This window comes from Rhinopithecus roxellana, chromosome 14, assembly GCF_007565055.1.
Source record: "Rhinopithecus roxellana isolate Shanxi Qingling chromosome 14, ASM756505v1, whole genome shotgun sequence".
Lineage (NCBI taxonomy): Eukaryota > Metazoa > Chordata > Mammalia > Primates > Cercopithecidae > Rhinopithecus > Rhinopithecus roxellana.
This window is the reverse complement of record NC_044562.1, coordinates 71,084,711-71,111,617: the sequence shown is the minus strand read 5'-3', so window position 1 is coordinate 71,111,617 and position 26,907 is coordinate 71,084,711.

Below are 26,907 nucleotides of genomic sequence, written 5' to 3'. Positions count from 1 at the left end.
TGAGTGTGAGTGTGTGCGTGTATGTGTATGTGTGTATTCCTATAAATGAAACGGTTTTTGCAATGTTTCTCTAGGTTTATGGCGGGGGGGGGGGTGAGCAGATAATTATACTACTTGAAGAGACTGCAATGTTAGTGTTACCCAACAATAGCTATGAAGATCAAGCATGCATGTATAGGGTCATCCAGTCTAAGTCAATAGAACTTATCACAAAATGATTCTGGTACATGATTTAATGAAATACATAATCATAATACTGCCGTTCTCTAATTAGGAAAGACTAGCAAACAGTGCACAAAAATTAATATAATTTGTATTACTAATAACGAGTTGAATAAAATATTTTGTTTTTCTACTTTGTTCATTCTCCAGTGCTGTTATAACCGATACCAATGAACAGAAACTACAGGCCACAGTGGAGACCCCCTGCATCGCTGTAGTATGCGTGCCTGCTGATGAGATGCAAATGAAACACATGGGGTCACTCACAAGGAATTCTTACCAAAACTGTCTAACCTGAATCCAGCCAAGCTTTAATCTAACCTCCGCTATATAAGAAATACAGAAAATAGAGGAAAAAGTTAAATGATACCACAAGGAAACAGACAATTCAGAAAGTAGAATGTTATACAGAAAAATGAGTCAAGTCTCTTCAACGGGTCAATTTCATCGAGAATAAAGCTGAGAAGGAACCCCTACTTAAGAGACATCGTAAATGCACACTTTGCAATACATTCTGGTTTGAACAAATTATAATAGTTATAAAAGATATTTTGGAAAATAGTGGAAATTTGAATATGGGCTATGTATTAAATGATGTTAGAGAATGATTGTTAATTTCATTGGGTGGGATGGTGCTATTGTGGCTATATTTTAAAAGCCATTATTATTTTATATATGCATTCTAGAATATTTAGAGTGGAATGTTAACAGTAATTTTCTTTAAAATAGTCCAGAAAAAAAGATAAAGAAATTAGCAAATTGTTGTGTAAGATGGGTTTATGGTTGTTCATTATACCATTGTCTCTATTTTTCTGCCATGTTTTGAAATTTTTCATAATAATAAAGTTATTTTTGCTGGGGGAAGAGTATTGGGAGGTGGATTTCACAGAGATGGTTGGATCTGGGTAATAACTAAATTGATGTAGTTATGAGTGTCATATAATGAATGTCAAGATGCAATCAGCCCATGCCACTGGAAGTCATTTGAACTATTAAAGAAGTCTCTACAACAGGTTATAGAACTACTTATTTGCATAATTTTCTTATTTAAAAGGTCTTTAGTTATCACCTGATCCAACCACAACATTTTGTAGAAAAGAGAGATCAAAATAAGTGAGGATGTTGCTTAGCTTTTGTCACCACCAGAAAAATCAATCCTCTTGATTTTGAGCCCACTCCTTCTTCTACTCAATTCCCATTCTTAATCTAAAATTCCATGACTCTATACATTTTTTTTTTCTTTTTTTTGAGATGAGGTTTCACTCTGTCACCCAGGCTGGAGTGCAGTGGCATGATCATGGCCCACAGCAGTCTCAACCTCCCCAGGCTCAGGTGATCTTCTCATCTCAGTTCTTGTATTTTTAGCAGAAATGGGGTTTTACCATGTTCCCCAGGCTGGTCTCGAACTCTTGCACTCAAGTGATCCACTCGCCTCAGCCTGCCAAAGTGCTGGGGTTACAGGCGTGAGCCACCGTGCCCAGCCAATTCTACTTTTTAACAACAAGGGGAAATTATATAATACTTTTACACATTTCATAATTCGTGTGCTTTCCATACATTATTTCTTTTAATGTTTCCAACAACTCTAGGAGATAGATCATTTTACAGATAGAAAACCTGGGGTGATAAGAAATTAAACAACTTGCCTCATGTCACAAAGGAAAAAGCTTGAGATAGAATCAAAGCATATCACAACTCCCAACTCTGTGTTTTCTCATTACTCTACAGGCAGCACCTACACTTGTTAAATAACAAATGTCCAAGATCTGATTCCCCAACAGCCTAGTTAGGGGACAATATCTTCCAGCAGCAAGTTTCATATGACCTTTACTTGCAATATCAGGTAAAAGTCAAATGCAAAACATTAAATAACAACCCACTGAAGATAATTAGCTAAACCAATGATTCTCAGCTCAGACTGCACATCATAGACTCTAGAGTGGAGCTTGATACTCTGGGTTTTATAAAAGTGTCATGGTGGCTGGGCGTGGTGGCTCACGCCTGTAATCCCAGCACTTTGGGAGGCCGATGCAGTTGGATCATGAGGTCAGGAGATCAAGACCATCCTGGCTCACACAGTGAAATCGCATCTCTACTAAAAGTACAAACAATTAGCCGGGCGTGGTGGCGGGGGCCTGTAGTCCCAGCTACTCGGGAGACTGAGGCGGGAGAATGGTGTGAACCCAGGAGGCGGAGCTTGCAGTGAGCCGAGATAGGCCATAACACTCCAGCCTGGACGACAGAGTGAGACTCCTATCTCAACAACAACAACAAAAAAAATGTCGGGCAGGGGAAAAGGGGATTCTGATGTGCAGCCATAATTTAAAATTTCTAAGATAAACTACTATCATCTTAGCATGTAGCCTTCACATGGTGTAACTTGTGAAGAATTAGAATTTGGAAATCTGAAAAAATAAATGACATGCAAAAATGTGGAAGAATTCTGAAAATTATGCTAAGCGAAAGAAGCCATTCACAAAGGACCACATGTTACATAATTTCATTTATAGGAAATGTTCCGAATAGGCAAATCTATAGAGACAGAAAGTAGACTTGTGATTGCCTAGGGCTGGGGAATTTGGGTAACATAAGGTGATGGTTAAGAGGTTTGGGTTACTTTTTGGAGTAATGAAAATGTTCTAAAGTTGATTGTGGTGACAGATGCACAGGGCTGTGAATATACTAAAGCCCATTGTATACTTCAAGTGAGTGAATTGTATGCTATGTGAATTTAATATCATTAAAGCCTTTTAAGTGAATGAATTGAATGTCTAGACAATCCCCTGTTAACCATTTCTCTTCCTACTTTTTGATAAAAGCTGGATTTTTGCATTAATTCATTCATTCAGTAAATATTTACTGACCACCTTCTATATGACAAGCTCTGTTCTAGGAGTTGAGGATAACAGCAAAGACAAGAGTGCTGTTCTCATAGAACTTATATTCTAGGGGGGAGAGGGCAACAATAACAAGTAAATAAATTAAGAGAATAATTTCAGATTCTGATACAAAGCAAAGGAAATAAAACTAGGTGAAGTGATAGCTTGAACAGGAGTGGAGGCTACTTTGGATCTGGGTAATCAGTAAAGCTGTCTTTGAGGAGGTGAACTTGAGTTAAGAAGGACAAGAAGTAGCAACTCATGCAAAGATCTGGGGACTGAATTACCCAGCAAGGACAAATACCTTGGGGCAGTACCAAGACTGATGTCTTCAAAGAATGGCAAGAAGGCCAGAATGGCTGGCGCAAAGTGAGCAAAGGGAAAGTAAGAGCTAAGTTTGAGAGGTTGTCAGGGACCAGATCACATAGGGGAAGTAGTTCAGGTGACTACCTAATACGTATCTGAACCTCTGAGAGTGAAAGAGGGTGTTTTACTAATTACATAGGACATAGGGACAAAAGTTACACACCAGGGGCTATCCCAGGCAAACTAGGACTTCTGCTCACCCTACCTAAACACCAAGATTTTACCCTAAAATGCAATGGAAACCATTAGCAGGTATCAAGTTGGATTACTGAGAGTGTGAAATTATCCCCTCTAAGGGGTCCCCAGAGCTGATTCTCCATTAGGGAGATTAAAGATGGAAATGGTATGGGCAGGTGGCAGGTTTGGCATCTATTATGAAATCTAGCGGCGCCTACTGCTACTGCACCACATGGGGGTGGTTTGCAGGAGTCCCTGTCCTTCAGCATCTTAGGGTCAGTTCTAGTACGTGAAAAATGTTCTGCTCAGTCCCCAGGGTTCCATGATATACGGCACACCAGAAATCATTTTGGCTTGGAAAATTTTCAAAGCAGGTGTTGCCAGACATCCACTCTAACCATAGAAAAGCTTCAAAAACGTTCTCAAGCTTCATCCAACCACAAGCATGGGAATTCTGTTGCTTCCCAGGGGGCTCACAAGGAAGAGTGAGCTATAAAATGCATTCCCAATTAACCACTTGGAATTGTGTAACAGGCTTACTGAGTTTGGGAGTTTGCCTACTAAAAACAATCATTTTCATCTTGTATGGATAATGCTGGAGTATTATTTCTGGCTCTGAGTAGATACCAGGACATTATTAAGTAAATGAAAAACACATAGCAACAACCCTCCAATTTCACCCATAAAATCTGCTTCAGATACAATGTCTGGGAAAGGATGGAGGAATTACATTCCAAGAAGCATTTTTAAGACTCCTAAAACTCTTCTTGAAGGCAGATCAATAATAGCTACAATTTATTGAGTGCTTACTATGCTCCAGGCATTATACTAGATAACTTGCTTGCTTTACCTAACTGTAATCCATTACCACAAACTTGCAAGGTGTCTGTGCTATTCCCATTTTATTGATGAGGAAACCAAGTCCCTAAGAGGTTAAATCATTTTCCCAAATTCATACCCATAATAAACCTTAAACTTAAGTCTGAAAATGAGTCCATGTTAATTCCCAAATGCCCTGACTCATTCCCCTGATAAAGTAAAACATACTTTGTTTATATAAACATGCAAATGTTCCATGTGTTAGCATCTTTTAAAAACTCAATCATGTATATAAAAATTCAAATCGTATAGAATAAATTGGGAGTTATTGTTAACATTTCAGTGGGTTTTAGTTCACTGTTCTTTTTTAAATAGCAACCTCCCAGGTGCCTTAATGATTTGCTTTACAAGTTTTCATTTTACATACAGCTATTCAGGAATGTATCTTCTGAACTCATTCCATAGCATACCTATTTTTGTGTTTCCTTAGACCCCACCCCCTTTGCATAAAACATTTATATACTCAAGTGGTTGCCATATAAATCCTAGAGCTTTGGCAAATATGCTAAACTGTCTTTAAACATTATTATTAATGGTGGCCTGTGGCATAGGCCTTTACTCAGTAAGTCCTCCCTTGCCCTTAAGGCACATCCACACTTCTTAGCCTGGTTTCCAAGGCCCTTCACACTCTCTCCATGTGCTTCTCAATCCTAGCTACCTGCTGCAATCACCTTGGGGCCTATTAGGTAAAGGGAGGAGCTGCCATTTTGGGAAATCAGACAGGCAGGTGGCACAGAGGGCATCCTACTGTATTCAAAGGCCACCCCCCACCACACAGAGACCAGTTAAGTCAGACTGAGGATGGGGCCTGGGCATATCTTTATTTTTTATGTGTTTGCTGGTTGTTTATTTAATCTTTCTCAATGTTGCTAACGTGCAGCCAGGTTTGAAAACCTGTACTCCCTGCTCACCCTCCAGCCTGGTTTACTGCACTTGCTTTTCCTGCTCAAAGCTCCAGCTCTCCAATGTGCTCACACCTTTAGGCTCTGGACGACATGGTCCCTCTGACTGGAATACTTTCTTCTAGTAGCCTCTCACATGCCCCTCTAACTGCTGCTCATCTCTTTCCAGGAAGGTTTCCCTAATCCCTACCAAATAGGTGAGAACAGTTTCCAAAGCACCCTAGACTCAACCCACAAAGTACTTATGAAACTGCACTGCAATTGCCTGCTGAACCTGCTCCCCTCCTTCCCCATGGTCTCCTTGAGGACAAGGTTTGTATGCATTGAGCTTTGTGTTCCTGGAACCTGGTTCCATGCCTTGGCACATACTACATGCTCAATGCATATTTCTCAAGTGAGTGAATTAGTGAATGAATTCTATTTCTCAGTTTGAAAGAGCCTGCTAGTTGATGGGAAATGCCTGTAAAACACTGCTGGATGTGTCGAATGCTTCCAGAAGTTCACAGAACATGCACTCAAGGGAAGATATTACTCCCCCAGCTTGTTCATACACATTCCTCATCCCTTGATTTGTTTTTAGCAACCTCTTGTAGTATCATTCACAGACAACGGTGTTGTTTTAGAATTTAAAGTAATATTTATTAAGCAGTCCTACACCTAAATCCATCCTTATTTCATTGATTAACCAACCTTTTTCTGTGCAGAGATGTCTGCACTCTCTAGTAGCCTGGTTGTGAAGATGTCCTTGGAGTAACCTTAAGAAAGAAATATGGAAATGCCATCTTTATAACATGACTTTGTATTATCTGTGAGTATGGACAGAAACATATTTTGGTGAGTTTTCCCCTGAATAAAAATAGATGTCTTATTTTTTCTTTTTTAAATTAGTAATTCACTAATAATCAAAGAAAATATCATTATCATTTTTTGTTTATATCCTTTAAAACTTTTCTTCATTTTTACCCTTTTTTTCACATGGGTTATATTTTCCTATGTTAACAAATGCAGATTTCCATCATCATTTTTAATGCCCTGTGAGTAATTAGTGGTGTAGTTATTGAACTAACAACTATTGGCAGTCATTTAGATTGGCCGAAGTTTCTCTTATAAACAATGCTTTCAGAAATACCTTTATACGCCCATTTTTATGAGTTTATCAAAGTATTCTCTTAAAATAAATGTCCAGAAGTGGAATTTCTGATCCAAAGAGCATAGATATCTTGAAACCTTTTTACTACATTTCTAATAGAATATATTAGACCAGGTTTTATCACTATCAAAAGTTTATAAAAATATGTTTCCCAATTTTCCTGTGAACATCGAGTATTTTTAATATTTGTTCATTTCACAAGAGAAAATATCTATTGCTGTTTTAATTTGTAATTATTTGATTATTCATGGGTTTTAATATCATTTTGTGTATTTTTTGGCCATTTGTATTTTTCTATTGCCATGTTCACGTTTCTTATTAATTTATAGGAGCTCTTTATATATTAGGGATATAATCTCCTCGTCATATATTGTCAATGTCTTTCTTCTCTTTATCTTTTACCTTTGTTTATGGCATGTGTTTTTCTTGTACTATGGTTTTGTTTTTAATGTAGTTAAATTATCAGTCTTTTTCTTTCTGTTTCTAGCTTTGATGGCATACAAATTTAGTGTTTTGTGTAGTTTATGAGATTTAAGATAGATTGCTCATTTTGTCAGAAATTAAATGTCACCTGGAAATGAAATTAAACTTTTGAAAGTATTTTTAGAGAATTTATTACATAACCATAGCCCTTATCATAACTAAAAAAAAAATTCCTTAATAATGAGTAAAGTTAACATATCAACATTTTTGAAAAAAAATCAATCTTTTAAAAACCCTGTCTGTGCCAATTAGTAGGTGATATTTTGTCTATTCTATATTTACTACCTGAAGTAAAATAATCCCAATAGAAAACCTAATTTGGCCAGAAAATGATTTTACAAGCTGTTGCTGAATATGGATACAAGTATCACAGCTTCAAACTGTGAGGAGAGATCAAGCCAGAGCTTAGCTGGAAATGTTCTGATAATGACCACACATGGAATAAAACAACTGAAAAGAATTCACTTGCGTTGGTATTTAAAGCATTTTACAAAGGTTTCTCTTTCCTTTCCTGGAGATGCTACTTAGGAACCCTAAAGTTCATGAAAAATGGTGTGATGATAATTCCCCAGCCTATTGATGTCCTGCACCCACACCCACACCACCCATTGAGGAGGATTCGTTTAAGATTAAGTTCAGGTTGGGCATAAATAGCCGATATTTGGTCCTAGAGGCTCTCTTTTTACATATTGTTAATCAAGACCCACTAGTCAGGAGAGTAAACTTGACTTTAAAATATCTAAACTCCTCCTGATTTCTTAAAGCTTTTCAGCTCCCTTTAAATTTTGCAACAAAATAGTCTTCTCAATGGGTCATAAAAAATGGACTTATGAAAACCAATAGCAACTTTAAATTTTCTGTTTTACATCAATAAAATTAACAGTAATAGTCATAATGAAATAATTCTGGAAGCATGGGCCAAAGGAACCCCTAACAAAAACAGCTTTGCAAAAATAAACCTTCATTTTAATATTTTGAAAATACAAAATAAATATAGCTGCCTTCTCATTCTTTGTATCCTACTATTAAGTGCTATTTTAAAAACAAACAAACTTTAACACTTAACAGATCATCTCATATTCACCACTTTCACAGCTGCACCCTCACGTAAGGAAGAAAAAAATGCCTGGCAAACCCTCTCATATTGGTCAGTGATTGTCAAATGAGAGGGAGTGCTGGGCCAGGGGATATGGAGCATCCATAAAAAAATAATAATAATAAAGTCACTATCTACAAAGACTTGTTATCCTTAAGGAGGGGTAGAGAGACATCAATGAGAAATAACTCAATATTTACACAATAGAAAATACAACTAAGGCAAAATTCTATGGTTCAGAAAGAAGAGATTAAGTTTAGGTTATGCATAAATAGCTCAGTGGAGAGCATGGAAATAGAGCTAGATGTTAAAGAATGGGTTGGCAAAAGGTAGGGAGAAATGCTGTCTAAGTAGACATGAAGGCAACAGCTTCGACAAGAACAGCAAGGTAGAAATGAGCATGGCACCTATGGGAAACAACGAGCAAAATATGGTCAGGTTTGGGAAGCCATAGAATGCTTGATTGCAGAAAGGAAAGACAAAAGGTATCCCATAGGGGAAGGAGTAGAAAAGAAGGAAGGGAGGTTGCAAAGAGAGGCTTGAAGACCACCTCAAGAGGTTTCTTTAGGGATGAGTATGCTGTCCGCACCCCATGTTCCAACTTCCCAGAGTCAAAAATGGAAAGTTGTTTTAAATAATAATAATAATAATAATAATAATAATAAGAGTCGCTTAGAGTCAAGGGGTTGGGGAAAGGCTGTAGGTTGGTGCTACAATATTGTGCGTTTCTCCCCTAAGCCCCTGCCCACATCATACCTGGACTATTACCTTCTCCAGAGAAGGCAGTGAAAGATAATTTTAGAACAAGTAAATGAACAAACACATGAGTAGAATAAGCTAATGAGCAAACAAGCATGAGAATTATTTGCAGGGGCTTATTATATCTAGACACAAACTATGGGGGGCTTCAGGAGAGGAAGGGAGAAAATGGTGGGAGAAAGGAAAACCAGCAATAAACTGCTGCAGAAAATCAATTATAAAATGATAAGCACCAAGATTTAGGAGGTAGAAATAGGACTAAAATCACAGACATTTATTTGAGAAAATTATGGTGAGTCATTCAGTGATTTTAACTCATTGCTATTCCCATTTAATAGCCAGGTCAAGTTTAAATGGTCTGATCAACTATGATACTCATTCATTCACATGGAAGATATCTACTGAACACCAGGCATTTTTCTGGCCCCAGGGGCCAAAGTGAATTTCAAATTTATTTTCCTCAGATTTCTGACTGGTCACATAAAGCCTTGGACCCTGACAGCCTAACAACTCAACTCATGTGCAATTGTCCATTATCACAATCATCCTCCCTGATTACCAACATAACCTGGCATTCATGAGGAGAAAGGTTTGAAAGAGTGAATTTTAAGGCTGAGCAGCATCAAGACAGTCCCAACTGTGTATCTATTGGAAACATTAAACAAGCAATTAAGCACTTCATCTCCAGTCATTCCACATTATTTATCCAGGTGAGACAGCGTCCCAACCAGATATAATGTTGCATTAGGAAGCATGAATTCAGCTGTGATTTTTAAGACAACAAAAAATTTGTATAGCAATTATATATGGATCATGAGTCAAAAATTCTCTAAATCCAAATTTGAACATATAGTTTAAATTTGATGCTCTTTCTACCATTTAACTCTGCTTCCAGGCTCTACCAGTCAATGTCATCCTAAACATCTGCATCAAAGTTAGCCTTCATAAAACATCATTCAGCAAATTGCTCCTCAGGGGAGTAAAGTTCCTCCCTCCATCCCCTACTCTCTTTCCTCTTTTCCTTTCCTTTCCCGTCTATGGAGTGCCTACATCAGCCATGGTCCTGGGTACTGGAACCCCCACAATGAACAAATCAGATATAGTCCATGCTTTCATGGAGTTGATCGTCATCAGAATGTCCCCTTGACTAGAGCCAGTCATTGCAAGCCCTCCAAAGTCAATCCCTGCCCTCCCTAGGCTTATCTCGTGATTGCGCCCCCGCACCACTCAAACTTCCAAATCACAGCAACAGAACAGCATGTTAAACTTCGAATTCCTGGAGTTTGTGTTTGTCTCCTGACACTTGGGGTTTCACTCCCCGCTTATCATGCTGCTCCCTAAGGTGACACAGTCCGATCTGCATTTCAATTCTGACTACGTTTTTCAAGCTGTGGTATCTTGAACAAGTTACTTAATCTCTGGGAGCTTCAATTTCCTCATCAAGTAAATGAAAATAATATCTACATAGCAGGGATGTTGAAAAGATTAAATGAGATAGTGAGTATGAAAACATCCAATAGTTGGTGATGAGTTTCTCCTACCACCCCAGTGACAAATGAGCACACTTTTCAAATTCCCAGAGCATGATTACACCACCACACTTTTGAGCCACTTTCTATTATCAATCTTTTTTGTGTCTGTCTTCACACCCTACTTAGGATCAGAGAATGTAACAAACTTCTTTACCGCTTCCTGATACCTGACACAGTGTCTGACACATTATTGTTCATATTGGGAGGAAGGGTGGAGCTGCTTAATGATCCTTGATGCCTAACAGTTGGCATTAGTAGTTTAGAGATTTTGCTGAATTTGGAGACTCATCTAACATTCAGGTTGTTCTCCTGAGCTTTAGACACGAAAGCAGATGGAGAGTTTTCTCAGAGTGATTTGCTCCTTTTATTTCTGTTGTTAGCCAGTTTAAGTCCAAATGCAGTCACTAAAAATATTCATATTCAAATATTATTATCCTCTTAATGTCACATTGCTCTCCATACTCAATGACTATGGATCATTTTTAAAGACCAAACCAAAGGGAGTATTTTTACAGTACAACAATAGGCCCTCAGAATAGGAAAACAAGGGGAAAGTTAAAAGGTTAACGAAGGCTGGGTGCGGTGGCTCATCCCTGTAATCCCAGCACTTTGGGAGGCCGAGGTAGGTGGATCACCTGAGGTTGGGAGTTCAAGACCAGCCTGACCAATATGGAGAAACCCATCTCTACTAAAAAACAAAATTAGCTGGGCGTGGTGGTGCATGCCTGTAGTCCCAGCTACTCGGGAGGCTGAGGCAGGAGAATCCTGTGAACCCAAGAGGTGGAGATTACGCCATTGCACTCAAGTCTGGTCAACAAGAGCAAAACTCTATCTCAAAAAATAAAGATAATGAATAGTCAGTCCAATTCTACCATCCTTCATTTCAGCTAGCATTCTAAGGCAGTAATTCAGCAACCTCACAAGAATGAGAATTGCAAGCCTGTGATTTTGAAGAAATAACTGAGGGTAAAGATTTTACTTTTCTAGGCCATTCCATTGCCAAACTTGTTCTCAAGCAAGTGCAACTTCAGGACACCTTCTAGGAACCTTCCTCAAGAAGCTTCAGCCCACTTTACGAATCACTGTGCAGCCAATAGCCCCCTCTTCTGCAGGAATCATTTATAGTTCCCTAAATCAAGGAACGTCCACTGTTTAATAAAACTTTCCCCTGAATTATAACAGAAGTCATAGCTGACTTCATCTAGAATAGGCGTCAGCAACACAAAGCCTTCATTGGCCTCCACCTATGATTTCAAAGAGGACAGGAGCCTTGGTGCTTGGGTACCCAGCCTGATACCTCACTGTTGTCCAAGACGGTTCTCTCCCAGTGCCAGAAATCTGAAGATAACCCACTGCAGAAACAACCTCCCTACTGATGTCAAGCTCAGGGGGCATCTTGCTCCTGCTCTGATGAAAGAACATAACCATTTTCCAAGAGACTGAAAATGACCAAAGGGAATCAACTAAAACAAACATTTATTCACCTTCTATATAAACTCATTCTGAGTTGCAATTGCTCCATGTGGAAAGAAACCAGGGTTTTCCCAACAGGAAATTCAGACAGACTAGGAAGGTGACAGGGATGAAGAGACTAACAGGTTGGCAAGATTCTCGGGACACATTTGGATGCAATTGCCCATTCTTTTTGTTTTTCTAGGAAAAGCTCCAGCAACAGGGAAGAAACCTCTTCTTGCCCATTCCAGTAAATTCTCCTTGTAACCCACTGTACCTCCCCAGAGACATTTAGAGACCGACATTCATTTAATTGCTTAAAAAGTCCAAACCAAACTAGAGTCACTGGAACTTAGCCCACTGTTTGTTGGCTGTCTGCAGATTTACAATTTAGCACCATGTGGATCTTCCGAGCCAAAGTGTTAGAAATCTAAGGGGCTCATTCTATGCCACAAAATACAATGGGCAAGAGCAGGAAAAGCTTCAAAGTCCCCAGAAGGCATCAAACCCAATTACATTGCAACACGTGTGCAGCCCTTTAAGCTACTCATTAACATTTGGAAAATTCTTCTGGTAAATGTCTTCATATCCAATTTAGCCTTCTTTCCCCTACTCTCCACCACCCTTATTTCATAGAGGCAACAGTAATGAGCTATATAAATGTAACTCTTTAAACGAAGAATGTCATCACTTAAAAATACAAGAGAGCAGTACATGTTGTGTATGTCTACAAACTGCAGTTGCTGTCTGTTAGAGTTTGTAGCAACTTTTAAATCTGTCATCACGGCATGAATTTCATACTAAGCTCCTTCCCGGTGCTTGAGCCAGGAAGCAAAAGGGGAACAGGCTGTGTCATTTATGGGCAGACTGGTATTGGGTCAAGTGTGACATCACACTCTGCTCAGGCCATAATGAGGTGAAAAAGCGAGACTGCAACAACGTGGCACTTTGTTTACTGGGAAAATTTAAGTGGGTCTGTGTTTTGACTTAGGATAAAACCGAAACAAAGGACATGGATCACGGATTTTTTTTTTTTTTTTCTTGTGGCCCAGACTGGAGTGCAAATGCACGATATCGGCTCACTGCAACCTCCACCTCCCAGGTTCACTTGATTTTCCAGCCTCAGCCTCCCAAGTAGCTGGGATTACAGGTGCCCATCACCACACCCAGCTAATTTTTTTTGTATTTTTAGTAGAGACAGGGTTTCACCATATTGGCAAGTCTGGTCTTGAACTCCTGACCTCAGGTGATCCACCCAGCTTGGCCTCCCAAAGTGCTGGGATTACAGGCTGAGCCCGGCCAGATCACAGATTTTTAACAGCTCCAAACAGAAGAAAAAGGAAAAAGAGGAGAGATGTTTAGAAATTAGTAAAACACACAGAGCCAAAGGATCAAAACAGGCTCCAAGCAGGCTGGTCTCTTGGCATTTTTACTGGACACATTGTTCACTCAAAATATCAGCACATCAGCCCACAGTCTAATTTTTCTTTCCTTCCCATGGTTAATATGTAATCGAGGATAAACTAGACCTAAAATGGGTGTGTGCATGTATGTATATTTTTTAAAAATATAGATGACATGTTTAATACTCTGGCAGTCTTGATAAAAAATTTTGTATTCAAAGGTGGCAGGAATACAACCCCACATATCATATTTCCTCAAGCCTCTCTTCATCTACATTGATACTGGATACCATGATCAATTTCTATTTCTCCATATAATTACCTATATCAACACATGAATTTATAAAGAAGCCAAAAGTACAACATTGAGATATATATGGCAAATAAGACAGGGTGAAAAAACTTTCAAGACCCAACTTTAAGGCTGGTTGGTGGCTCACATCTATACTCGCAGCACTTTGGGAAGCCCAGGTGGGAGGGTCATTTGAGCCCAGGAGTTTGAGACCAGCCTGAGCAACACACCAAGATCCCATGTCTAAAAAATTTTTTACATTAGCCAGGCATGGTAGTGCATGCCTGTAGTCCCAGCACTTTGGGAAGCAGAAGTAGGAGTTTCGCTTGAGAACAGGAGTTTGAGGTTGCAGTGATGTTGTCACCTGGGCAACACAGCAAGGTCCTGTCTCTGCAAAAAAAAAAAAAAAAATAGTAAAATTTTATTTTACACTTTTATGTATTTATTACATCTAACGTGAGCTCCATTCTCGAGGAGTACATGGTCTACAGGGAACTTTTATAAACTAATTATATGACAAGGCAGAGTGAAATCAGTACAGGTGCTAATGGCAACCCAAAAGAAGCCATTAAATCCACCTAAAATTATTTTATCTTCTGCAGAAAGAATTTCTACTCCAAAGTAGCTTCTTTTCCTGCATATCAATACAGCAAAAGGTTCGAGACATTCCCGTTGGGAGGAGCCAAACACTTATAGAAGCTAAGTCCCTACTTAAGTGAGAAAGTCATAAAGCTTCACACCATCAAAGTTCCATAGAATTCTGTGGAGGAGTTTATTTTTCAAATTATTCTGAATAGTTCCACTTCATTTGAGAGAGAAATTTATTCTAAGAGAAAATCTCCCATTGTAGGACTAAAAGTCTACAATTACCCTTGTGTTCCTAATTTTCTCAGCTCGAATCAGACTCTCCAGTAGCATTGGGCTGAAATTTTACCAATTTTTCCCCTTTATGGAAACATTGGTTTCTTTCCACAAGCCCAATCGCAAGCCCAATATTAATTGGACCTATGCTTTTTTCCTAATTATGGCCCTATTAGAAACCCTGCCCATCTCCATGGTGATCACATTGCTCTTTATCGGCTGTAAGTTAACCCCTGTTTTGCTGTTTTCCACCTGGTACGGATGCCATTTGACCTACCCAGATGCTTAGGCTACTGATCTTTCATTCTCTGTCAGTAGGGTAACTGGACTGCTTGATTTTTCAAATAATCAGAATAATAAAGTGGTTAAGGGTGTAATCCCTAGAATTTTTTTTTTTAAAGTCTAATCTCAACTCTACCGCGTTCATCTGTGTTACCTTTGACAAATTATTTTACCCCTCTGAGCCTTAGTCTACTCACCCAGAAAATGAGAAGAATGAAACACCTTGAGTGAAACTGTTGTGAAGATTAAATGGCATGTGAAGTACTTAGTACAACTGCAGCTCACGGTAAACATTAAATCAGTTAGTTGTTGATGAAATAATTATATAATGAAGAGAAGATGGTAATAACAATTATATGATAATCATGTATTATAATCATTCTTGGTAGAAGCTCATGGGGTAACATTATCCAAAACTACAGTCTTTTCTCTAGTTAATTCTATTTTAAGACCCCAGTATCTTCAATCTTTCTACCTGTAGGGAAAAATAGTGGAGAAGGAGAAAGACAATGGAAACAAAATACAGAGACAGCCAATCAGTCAGCAAAGCCCCCACCCCATGTGCATACAATCAGCACCAGCTGTAGTCCAATTAAATTTAATCTAGTCACATGCTCATGTGCTCCTCAGAAATTAGAGGAAATCAATTCAAATGCTAATGAGAAAGTCCATAATTTATTATCTGCTGAGGAATGCATGTTACATTAATTTTAACTGTAAACAATTATTTTTATTGCAAGATTAATTACCCTATCTTATACAACTTCCTTTTTTCATATTCTTTTAAGGAATTAGTTTTCAGTTGCTGTTTTGTGGCTCTGTCACAGTTCTTTAGCTTGAGAAAAGTATAATTAATTTACGGATGCTGCAAATGTTGTTTTCTATTCTTCTGCCAAAAGAAAAGTGGGATAAATGGCTAGGTCAAGCGTGGAGAAAAATAGCTACAGCTTCTGGCCAGGATGAAAAGACATTAGAACTCAAAATGGAAGTTGGGGGAAACCATACAGAATTAAAAACGTGGGTTAATGTTGGTCAATTCTGACCATAGCATTTCCCAAAGGCTTCAACAAGCAAATCCAATCTCAAAATTCTTTCAAATTCTCTGAAAGTCAACAAGAACTGCATGAGCTAGTCTTTTCAGAGCAAGAAAGAGACTAATCATTTTTTTCTTAAAATAGCATCAAGGCCTGAATGTGTACATTTTGGTTGGAGTGACTGTTCCTTTGAGCAATCAGAAAGGAATGAAATTTGTACTGTCAGAATTCTGCTCCCTTGACAAAGCTGCCCTCACCCTGACTTGGCTCCCAAGGTGAATGAATATTCAATACAGTCACTTGTGAAAACTTATTCTTAAACCAATCACTTCTCAATATGAAGAACAGGATTTTAGGCAGTTGCTAGCACTCATAGGGTTGACAATGAGTATTCTGTTATTTCCAATGAATCATTTACTTGATTCTTATGCTTTCTAAAAGTTAAAGAGGTCCATTTCCTTTGTGGACACAACAAGGCTTAGCATTTTAAAGGTAAATATTTACGAAATATCAAATCCATTAATTGACTTGTTGGCACTTTCTTAAACTTCCAAGTGAGAGCAATTGCAAGTCATCTATTAAAATTAAATAAGTCTAAATTAAATCAATAAGCCTAGCTGTGGATTTCAGTGGGAATTTGGTTAGAAAATAGGGAAGAGAATTGAGCCTAGGGAAGGTTCAACTGCTAATTACTTGTAAAAGTTTAGGCCTAAAGAATAATAAGCATTTAACCCAGGAATAGAAATAGAGGAAGAAGTGTTGGTTCCGAAGGTCCCAGGCCACACCCTTAGAGACAGGTTCAGTTATGACTTCCTGTCAAGGGGATTAAATTCTAGTTCATTCTAATGTGTTTCAAACTGGTCCTCTTAGAACAATGGCCTGGGAGGCCATCAGGCACATATAACAATCAGCTGGCCAGGATTAGGTAGGATGAAAAATAATCTTTCCTATGAGCAACAAGCTCTCAGCACTCCACACTGTAAATTTAAACCAAAAGGAAGGGGGTGAGGGTTGTTCTTTTTGCATGATTTTGTGATTTTTATTGAATATTTTGGCAAGTTCCTACCAGAAGAGCATATGCTACTTATCAGAATCACATATATAGTAGCTACAAAAACCAGAAAGTGGTTGGAAGGGACAGACCGTGGTGACATAGGTTACACCTGGTTTTAATTTGATTGTCAGATGTCATAAAGGTGGACTTATAAGATTAAACCTCATTTCTGCTCTAAACCTATAGGGAATTATTACTGATTTATTTTAGCAAAGGATGTTTCATGCTCGTGCTTTCCATTCCAATTTCTCTCCTTAATAAAATAAGATATCACATGTCAAGCTACATTGTAGTGAATTATTTCAACAACCCAAAGCCATTCAACTCTGCTTGAAAATTTGTTGTAAAGCCAAGATCTGTCACAAAGCATTTAGATTAGTTACCCCTGGAAAACCCTGCTACTATCAGGCAAACTGATGGGCAGCACATAAGAAAACCATGAAGGATTGCTATGCTTTGCACACCAGAGAACCCTTTGGTTCAATACACATTAGTGTTCTATGACCCCTTGAATTACTCGGTGCATGGATTTAAGTTCCTCTATTTTTTTTTTAACTAGACCAAAACAATCTTATTATGGGCCATACCTGTGGTAAGTTTTATAAGAGTTTCAGCTTTCCCAAGCTGTAAACCTCTGCATCAAGTTCACAAAATACATGGGAAAGGGCCTTTATTAATTTTAGAGACTTCATATAATAAATGTTTGCATCTTATTAAAGCCCCTGACTGATGAAGCACAGGAAAGGCAGGCATTCAAAATCCAAGCCACAGGTTTGCTTTTTGAAAGTTTGTCTTGCTCTGGGTCTGTTTCCCTACAGTCCAGAGCAGGGGGAACACTCAAGTGAACCCTCCTCCTACGTAGGGCGATTGGGGACATCCCTAACTGTAACCAATTACAGATGAATTTCACACCTCCCAAACCAATGTGTTTTAAAAGGGAACTACCTTGGGGGGAGTCTACAGATCATAAATGTGGTGAATGAGCCTGAGGACCCCCATCTGCAAGCACGTATGCATTCTATATGTAACGTTCTACTCTCTAGTACTCTTCAAGACAGGTTCTCTTCTTTACAGTAAATACATGTGGAATGTCCTGCAGAACCTCAGGATTTCATTTCCTCAGTATTGTTGTGTATATGAATAAAAAGGAATTAGGAGAAACACAGAGATACTGTGTGAAGCTTCCTCCTTACACTGTTTGACTATTGGGAGGTAGGAAGCCCCAGACATCTCACTAGAAAGAATTATCTTTCATTATTTCCATCAGACAAAGTCAGTCTTTAAAAGGACAGTGATTTGGATCTGGTTCAAGTAAGCATCTTTAGATCCTCAGCTCTCCTGAGCTTCACCAATCTCTGGTCATACCGTGGTCATTCAGGGGTTCTCATAAAGCTGTGTTTTGGCAGCAGTACGTGGTCAATCACTTCCCTGCCTGGCTCCAGCCTCTGTCGGGCCCCTCTGTCTGTGGAGAAGCTGCTGGACTTTCACCTCCAGACCTAGGCCTGTCAAGGTTCTAAACAGACTCCCAAGGGGTCAATGGGTAGAATTCAGGATGTCTGTGGACTTAGGTGAGAAAAAATTATTTTCACTAAATTCTAACTAAATTTACTATTTCCTCCAGCCTGGGCAGTGGGACCCCATCTCTAAAAACATTTTTTTTTTAATTAGCTGGGTGTGGTGGTACATGCCTACAGTCCCAGCTACTTGGGAAGCTGAGGCAGGAGGATTGCTTGAGCCCAAGAAGTTGAGGCTACAGTGTGCCATGATCAAGGTACTTCAGCCTGGGTGAGAGAGTGAGACCCTGTATCAAAAATAAATAAATAAATAAATTTACTATTTCCTTAAATTGTGAACACAGACAACAAACCAGAGTAGAATTAGCACATAGGACTTACATAAACCATACCTATTTTCATATCACCATTATTGTTGTAGATATCTCAAAATACCATTTACACTCATCACTACTTCAAAATTCTAGTAGTTATTAAATTTGTTGCTAGCTTTTATTATTAATCGATTTATATATGTTTACTATATCACAATTTTGGAATATTTTGATAACTATGTCATAATTAGTTGTATAATTACATTGAGGTTTATAATTTGTTATGCTAGGTATTTGTTATTCTAAATATTTTATATTGCACATTAAAAACACTTTTCTGAGAAAGGCTTTATCAGCTTCATCAGACTTCTAAAGAAGCCACACAAAAAAAGGCAGACATAAAAAAAAACCATGAAGAACCCTGACTCTAACATGACTGGAATTCATATCTGGCCATTATCACATAACCCAGTTCCTAAAAATGGTTTCTATTTGGTCCTGTCAAGCACAGTACTACAATGATAGTAGCCCAAACCCTGTTTTCCTGCTTGAATTTCTGTCTTAGGAAACAGTTCATTCTTTACTCCTTCTAGGACTGGATCCTCTGATTCACTACTCATTCATTCAATAAGTATTTATTGAGGGTCTACTCTGGGTCAGGTACCATGTGATGTTGTAAGGGGGGTGGGGAGCTTGTGCAATACAGTGCAGAAAGAACAATAGAGAAAAGTTCCCTGTTCCAGTAGAGCTAATATTCTAGTGGGAGGATGGATAGATCAAGGATGGATGGATAGATAGATAGATAGATAGATAGATAGATAGATAGATAGATAGATATTTTTAGTGGTGGCGGTATGCTATGTAGAAAATTTGAATAAGTTGATGTTATGGAAAGTAACTGGTGGTCATGGACAACATATCCGAGATTTGGATGACAGAAAGAGCAGTCATGTGATGTCCAGGGAGGAAAATCATTAGAGTATTTGAGTGATTAGGGAAGACCAGGGAAGCTGAAACCCAGTTCTGAAGTGGATAGCAGTCACAGATGGGGTCAGAGTAGAAAGAAGGGGTTACTTCAAGAAGGGCTTCCTAAGTCAGAGTAAGAACTTTGGATGTCATGAAAGTTCTGGGCAGCCATTCACAGATTATAAGCAGCAGATTATCATGATTTGATTTACAATTTTAAAAAGATTGTTTTGACTGAAGTGTAGTGAGTGAATAGGTTGTACAAATACTAGAATGAAATTGGGGAGTGAAGTAGGAGGCTACTGCAGCAACCTTGCAGGAGATGAGGGCAGCCCAGACCAGGGCAGTAGCAGTGAAGATGGAGAGAGTAATGAATTGGGATGTATACTAGGCTGGGTTGCAACAGGAAGCAGACCACATGCAGAAATTAGGATAATTTGAGTTTAAAAAGTGACAATTCACTAATGTGTGTGCTGAGTATTAAAAAAAACCACAAGGGATTGTGCAGTAGCCCAAGGCTGTTACCCCTGCATCCAAAGGGAAAGGGAAGGCAGGCTACCAGAGCCTGGAAGGAAAAAGTATGTAAGACAGCTGCCTCAAGAGCAGCTCTGACCTTCAGGCAGAGGGTACAACTAGCTCAAGCCTATGCTTCTGCTTTGGAAGGCTAGCAGGGGCATAAACATCCTGACCCATGCCCCTCTCCCCACCCCTCACTATTGACCAGAGGGAAAGCAAATCCAATGATTGGTCCATACAGAGTAAAGGATGAGGGGTTGCAGAGGGACAAATGAAAGATATTGGGTACATGATATGTTTGGAGGTCCTGTGGAGATGGCTACTAGGTCGTTCCTGCTAGCCTCCCCTACAGTATTGCCAGTGAATACTAGGCTTCCTGCTTGCTGCCCTACCTGCTCAGAACTCATTCCAGGTCTTGTGCACTCATGAACTGTGGAAGTTATTGCTTTGCATTCCAATTATTTGTTATGCCTTTTCCCCATAAGACGATGAGCTTTTTGAGGATGTCTATTTGCATCTGCTGCTCCCAGGATAATACCTGCATAATGAAAGATCGTGATTAGTGAATGAATGAACAGCCCCTTCCAGGTTCCTGTAAAATTCTGTCACTCCATGTTGGATCTCCTTGACACCAACTCCTAGATAGGTAACAGGTACCTCCACAGCACAAGTTGTGCTGACACACTGGCTCTCCTCCTAGTTCCTCAGATGGGCCCATCACAGGGTTCCTGTCCTACCTCTTGTCTGTCCCTAAGTGTCACTCTCTCCTTTTTTGCCCCCTTATAAACCTAGTTAAGGCTGCCAAGCTATTCTAAGATAATTGCCTGAATTTTTATAGTTTTGCTCAAAGTACTCTCACTTCTCAGAAACAGCATATACATGGCCTTCCCCTTTAAGCTGTTCTACATCAAATTAGCACTCTTATCACTGTGTCTTAGAACCCTGGTGAATACACACACATATATATATATCAGATATATCTCAAAGCCAATGAGACATGGTCTGTTGCTGCACTCAGTGCTTGAGGATGCTGGTGTTTCATGCTAACATGTGTCATTGTATAAACATTACAACAAGATCTCCTTTGGAGATATGAACCTAGCCTCTGCTTTAGCTGATGAAAATAAAATACCAACTATCCAAGTATAAATGACATATTTCTGAAAAGAACAAACTACTTCATACTTATCAACTGCCATATCTCGTCTGTCTAGTATAGTAGCATGCACAACTTTTCAGCTCTGCCTTCAAAGTGTGATAAATCTTCCCTCTGGGGCGAAGAGTGCATCTCTGTATTTATCCAGAGAAAGAATTTAACTCTTGTCTACATGTTTTTAAAAAGGGAGCAGGGGGAGAAGGAGGAAGAAAAAAGTAACAGATTGTGAAGGACTGATTGCTAAAGCCAAAAAATCAATCTTGAGACTTTGATGATTTAACCAGCCACAAAAGCATAGAAATGTATGAGAAAGCCTTGATTGATTTTTAACTCTGTAATCCTTCCCACCCCATCTATTATCCTGTATGGATCATATTAGCCGTCATTATGACTAAGACAAGATAGGACGCTGACATCCGCCTGACATGATATAACTGTAAATGGAATCGGCTTATACACAAAGGCTTTTACCTGGTTATTAATAGTGTTCTCTGTGGGTGATGGACTGGACTGATATTAAAATCCTCCCTAGGCTGTATGGAGCCATTGCAATTTGATTTCAGTCCAAAAAGCAGCTCTTCAAGGTAGTTATTGCATAGTGCCCTGACAAACTGCTGGAGTATCATTCCTGGATACTTACCCTTTTAAGAGGCTCATAAAATTCTAGGGGCAGACGACATCTTTTTGGCACTGAGGATCCCAAGCCAATACTGCTAAGCTGAAAGACACCAAGTATGTCCACAAATGCCTTGATAACATCCCTAATCTTCATCACCAGCAGTGTGATACAACGTAGAGGAAGATTTAGGGAAAATAGCTTCTCCGGTGCCATGCATTGTAGTAAAACACAGATGAATACATACCGAGATATTAATGTCACTTTGTGACTTTGCTTGTTTCATTTACCTTTGATGAATCAATAAAAAAATTTAGATCTTAAGGGCACCGTTTACATTCTCAGCTCTCTGAGGCATCCAGCCACTATTTCATTCCTAACCACACCAAATATGTTGAGGGAATAAATTGGAAACAAATATTAGATGACTTGCCCAATATTACAGAGATTTAGGAGAAGTTCCAGTTAGAAAATCTAGATTTTCCTTCTCTTATTCAACAAAATTCTTTTACTCAACAAATATTTACTGAACACTTACTATGTACCAGATATTTTCTAGTGAGTAGAGAAAAAGCATTGAAAAAGTGGATGAAATACCTGTCCTCATGAGCCTTACACTGTCAACCTCAGAACATTGTTGGGAACAATACTGGATATACAGTCACATATTATGTGACCAAGCACCTGTGAACTCAAATAACCTAACAGATTTCTCACCCTACGCTAGCCTCCTCCTGTCCTTGAAACCAAACATGGCATCAAATTCTGAGTAATAACGTAAGAGACAAGTGGGCAGGCAGGGAATGGGAACACTTTTTATTAAAAACATTAACTCTTTCTTTTTGGAAACTTAAAAATATCTTCCCAGTTATAACAAAAATAAATTTGAATATTCCTGTTTTGAAGAGTTACATTTGGTAATCAGTTGTGACAATTTAATGAGGTTTTAGATAGACAGATGGATGACAGAGCTTAAAACAGTGCCTGACATACAAGATTTCAATAAATGTAATCAATAAGGAGGAGAATGCTAACGATACATTCAGTCACCTGATGACACGTTACCATATTCACTCCCTCAATGAAATAGAAGCAGAAATGGTATAGGCATATTCCTATGCTATTTTATGAGTTTCTCCAGGTGCTATGATACTCCCGCCAGTGAGCTGCATTTTCTTGGTCATGTAGTTTCTCCCCGTTGGACCAGCATTGCAGCCAGTGCTTAGCCAGGGCACCCCTCTCTCTTCTGCATCCCCTGACAGTCAGATTCAGGACCTTTGATGTCATTCTCAAGATGAATCTTAGACGCTACAGAGCACCTGAATCAGGTGAGTCAGCTCACAGACACCAGAATTCAAAGAAAAAATGCCCTGTCCAGAGACAGTCCTAGTTCTCTCTTGACTAGTTCTTTCTTGAAGCTCATCAATGGTCAGCAGGTGCCATAGAGACCAGTGATTTTTAATCCACCTAAGGCTTGAGGGTGGAAGGAAAGGGAAGGCCTTAATATTTCACAACTACCCAGAGAGATACACTGTGTTTCCATCTCATTTACAGTACATTGCCAATTAAACAAATGGTCATTATCTTCATTTATAAGCACCTAAACATAATGTATAATTTAATTATCAGGGTAAGGAAAGTTGTATTTTCCCAACATAGTTTGTGGAGACCAAAGCAACTCCATCTTGGATGTTCATCTTCCATGTTGGCTTCTGATTAAACCCAGCTCTGGGAAGGCCTCTACGATTTCCAGTTTATCTATTGCTCCTTGTATAAGAGCAGGTACTTACTATAAATCCTGCCCTTAGGCCAAACGGTCTTGATGTTATCACACTTCAATTGTCCTATGCATCCTTTCTGAATCGCCCTTTCCCTATAGCATATAAGCCTTGGGTCTGAGGGGTAATGGTATAGGGATCCACCATCTTGTCTCACTGCCACCTGAGATACAGACATGGCTTCTGTTCACCAAGTCCCTATTGAATGTTTATTTCTAAGAGACTGGATACGTTAGCTTTTTTTCTGTGGCCTCTCAGCTTCCTTGGCCTTGGGGACAGAGGGGGGTAAGTTTGTTTAAGACTGCCCACTGCAAAACGTAGTGACATACAGATTTGATGGTAAATGCACGGTGTTAATATATACGTAGACTCCCAAAGGAGTCATAATCACCAATACAATATTACAAGCTCTTCTAGCCCAAAGCCATGATTTTTCTAGAAAGACGGTCTAGATGATTTTTCTAGAAAGATGGTTTTCTAGAAAGGTATTCCCCTGTTGCATTCTTTCAAAGAAATGCATACTTTCCCTTCTCATCCCTCATCATAGTCAATTATGTATGCAAGTGATGACTTCTGCCTCCTCCCTGCCTACTATAAGCTCCCTGAAGGCCCTTTGTTCATTGGCACATAAGGACGTGGCCCAGGACCAGGTACATAGTAGTCACTCAAAGAATAATTTCTGAGTGAAAGAATGAATAAATAAGGGACCAGTTATATATTTGCTTGTTTTCACAGGACCACGCCCACATGTCACTAAAAGCAGGTCCTTATTATCTCTCCTTTAGACCTTCTGCTCTGTTAGCACCATTAATGCAGATACCGACACTCAGATTAATGAAAGGAAGCAATTTATTGAACTGATATTTGGTGTAGATGTCATTAGCTGCTCTCCTTTGGAGCAACTGCATCAGATTAGACACAGTCTCTCCCTAAGAGCGTGTAGAAAATCATTTAACTGCTTTTCCCCAGCTGTTTATGTGATGCCAACCCCCTGTGAATTGTTGAGTTGGTTCTGAGGCAACTGTGAACCTTCTATGATTGCTCTTCATTGATGCTGTTTTTGTCTCTTCTGAGAAATATGTACTATAATAAATCATGCTGTTGTGGTTTTATTTTTCATTGTTATTGCCTCCTTTCCTTCCATCTGCATTCAAGATACTAGAAAAGTTCCAATAATGAGACAAGGTCAATAGAGCTGCAAATAACTTGTCAGGGTGACACACCTGAAAGGTGGTCTTGGAAACAGAATAAGGGCCTGGTGGGTTTGCGTGGTTTTACAAGTCTATCAGGAAATTAGGAACTTTTAAAGATACTTGGAGTTAGAAAAGTCAAATATATTCATTAGGCAACAAGGCAAGTTTTGAGAGACTCATACATATCCATTACCTTCCCAAGTTTCACCAGCAAATGAGCAACAAATTAGCAGACAGTCTATGAAGTAGACGGCCCAGTTCTCTGCCACTTTTCCTAGGTTTTCATTCTCAGCTCCATTGATAAGACAGCTATTGAGCCAACACCCTGCAACTCCCCACCCCTTCTGAAATTCATTCCCTCCATTTCTTAGTGATCATCCACTTCAATTCCATACCACAGCCCAACAGACGAGAAGTCTTACAGACACCACTGACCATGTTACTAGGTGACCTATTCCTTTATAACACTTTGAGCTGTTAGAAATGTACCTGGTGCCATGGTGCGCACCCATAGTCCCAGCTACTCAAGAGGCTAAGGCAGGAGGACTGCTTGAGCTGGGGCCAGGGGTGGGGGCGGGGGGAATGGTGGTTAGAATCAAGCCTGGGCAACATAGTGAGATCCTGTCTTTAACAATAACAACAAAAGCAACTGATCAACTGTTCGAAATTTCTGCATGTTATATAGAAATTTTCTTCCTGAAAGCTTTGACTTGTTAGTCGTAGTTATGCCCTTTAGAATTACACAAAATAACCAATCATTCTTTCCAAGTTACCTCCATCTAGGGTTGGATTTCCTTACTTTTCATAATAAAGCTTATGATTTCTGAACCCTCTCCTTATGAATTACTGTCCAGTTGGAAAATGTCTTACTATTCAGTGGAATCATTTGTTTCTGAAATTGAAATATCTAGCCACGACATTACATATAATATCACTAAGAGTCAAAGCCAAAGTATGCTCAGAGACACAGGTGGATGACATTTTCATGCATCAGTCATGAAAAGCTGGCTGGTTGATATTTCTCTGTGTAAAAGCTGCTTCTATTTTTTGAACTTGCATATATCACTTTGGCCTTCTTGACCTTCATTGTTTGGCATTTGTTTCTCCTGAAACACAAATAATAATTAAATAAGCACTTTAAATTGTATACTCTAGTAGATCTTCAAAGACTCTATTTCCCATCTGAGTCTAGTCTTCTGCTTTTGTGCTCATGTATTCCTGGAGTTTGAGAATTAATACTAACACAGTTTGGCAAGTAGGAAAGGAAGGATGCTGTTGAAAATAAAGCTTTCGCCTGGCAATTAATACTAAGGCACAAGCATACATTGAGTAAAAATTATTGTTGGGAGGCCGAGGTGGGTGGATCATGAAGTTAGGAGATCAAGACCATCCTGCACATGGTGAAACTCCGTCTCTACTAAAATAAAAAAAAAAAAAAATAGCCAGGTGTGGTTGGTGCACACCTGTAGTCCCCTCTACTTGGGAGGCTGAGGCAGGGGAATCGCTTGAACCCAGGACGCGGAGGCTGCAGTGAGCTGAGATCGTTTCACTGCACTCCAGCCTGGCAACAGAGCAAGACTCTGTCTCAAAATACATATATATATATATATATATATATATATATATATATATATATATATATATTCATTTTTCCCTGAAATTCATAAACCAAGATTAATGGTTCATATAACTAAAATCAATCCCCAAACAAAATCTTTTCTCCTAAACACCACCAGCACACATTAACAGACCACTTCCCTCACCCTATTATCTTTCACTGTTAGCATATTCCAAGTTTCCAGCCAGAAGTCGGAAACACTAAAAGCCTTCCAGGAAGCCTGCACTATTGAGATTTGCCCAGGCTTGACAGCACCAAGAAGTGACTAGAATAATTGCATCATCCTTGTTTATCACCGGGTGGTTTATTCCTGGCCAAAGCCTGACACAGGTGCTCTCTTTAGCCAAAGTGAATGCTGAGTTCACATAGGCAACATGAGCCTCACAGACAGAATGGCCAAGTCAAAGCCCCAC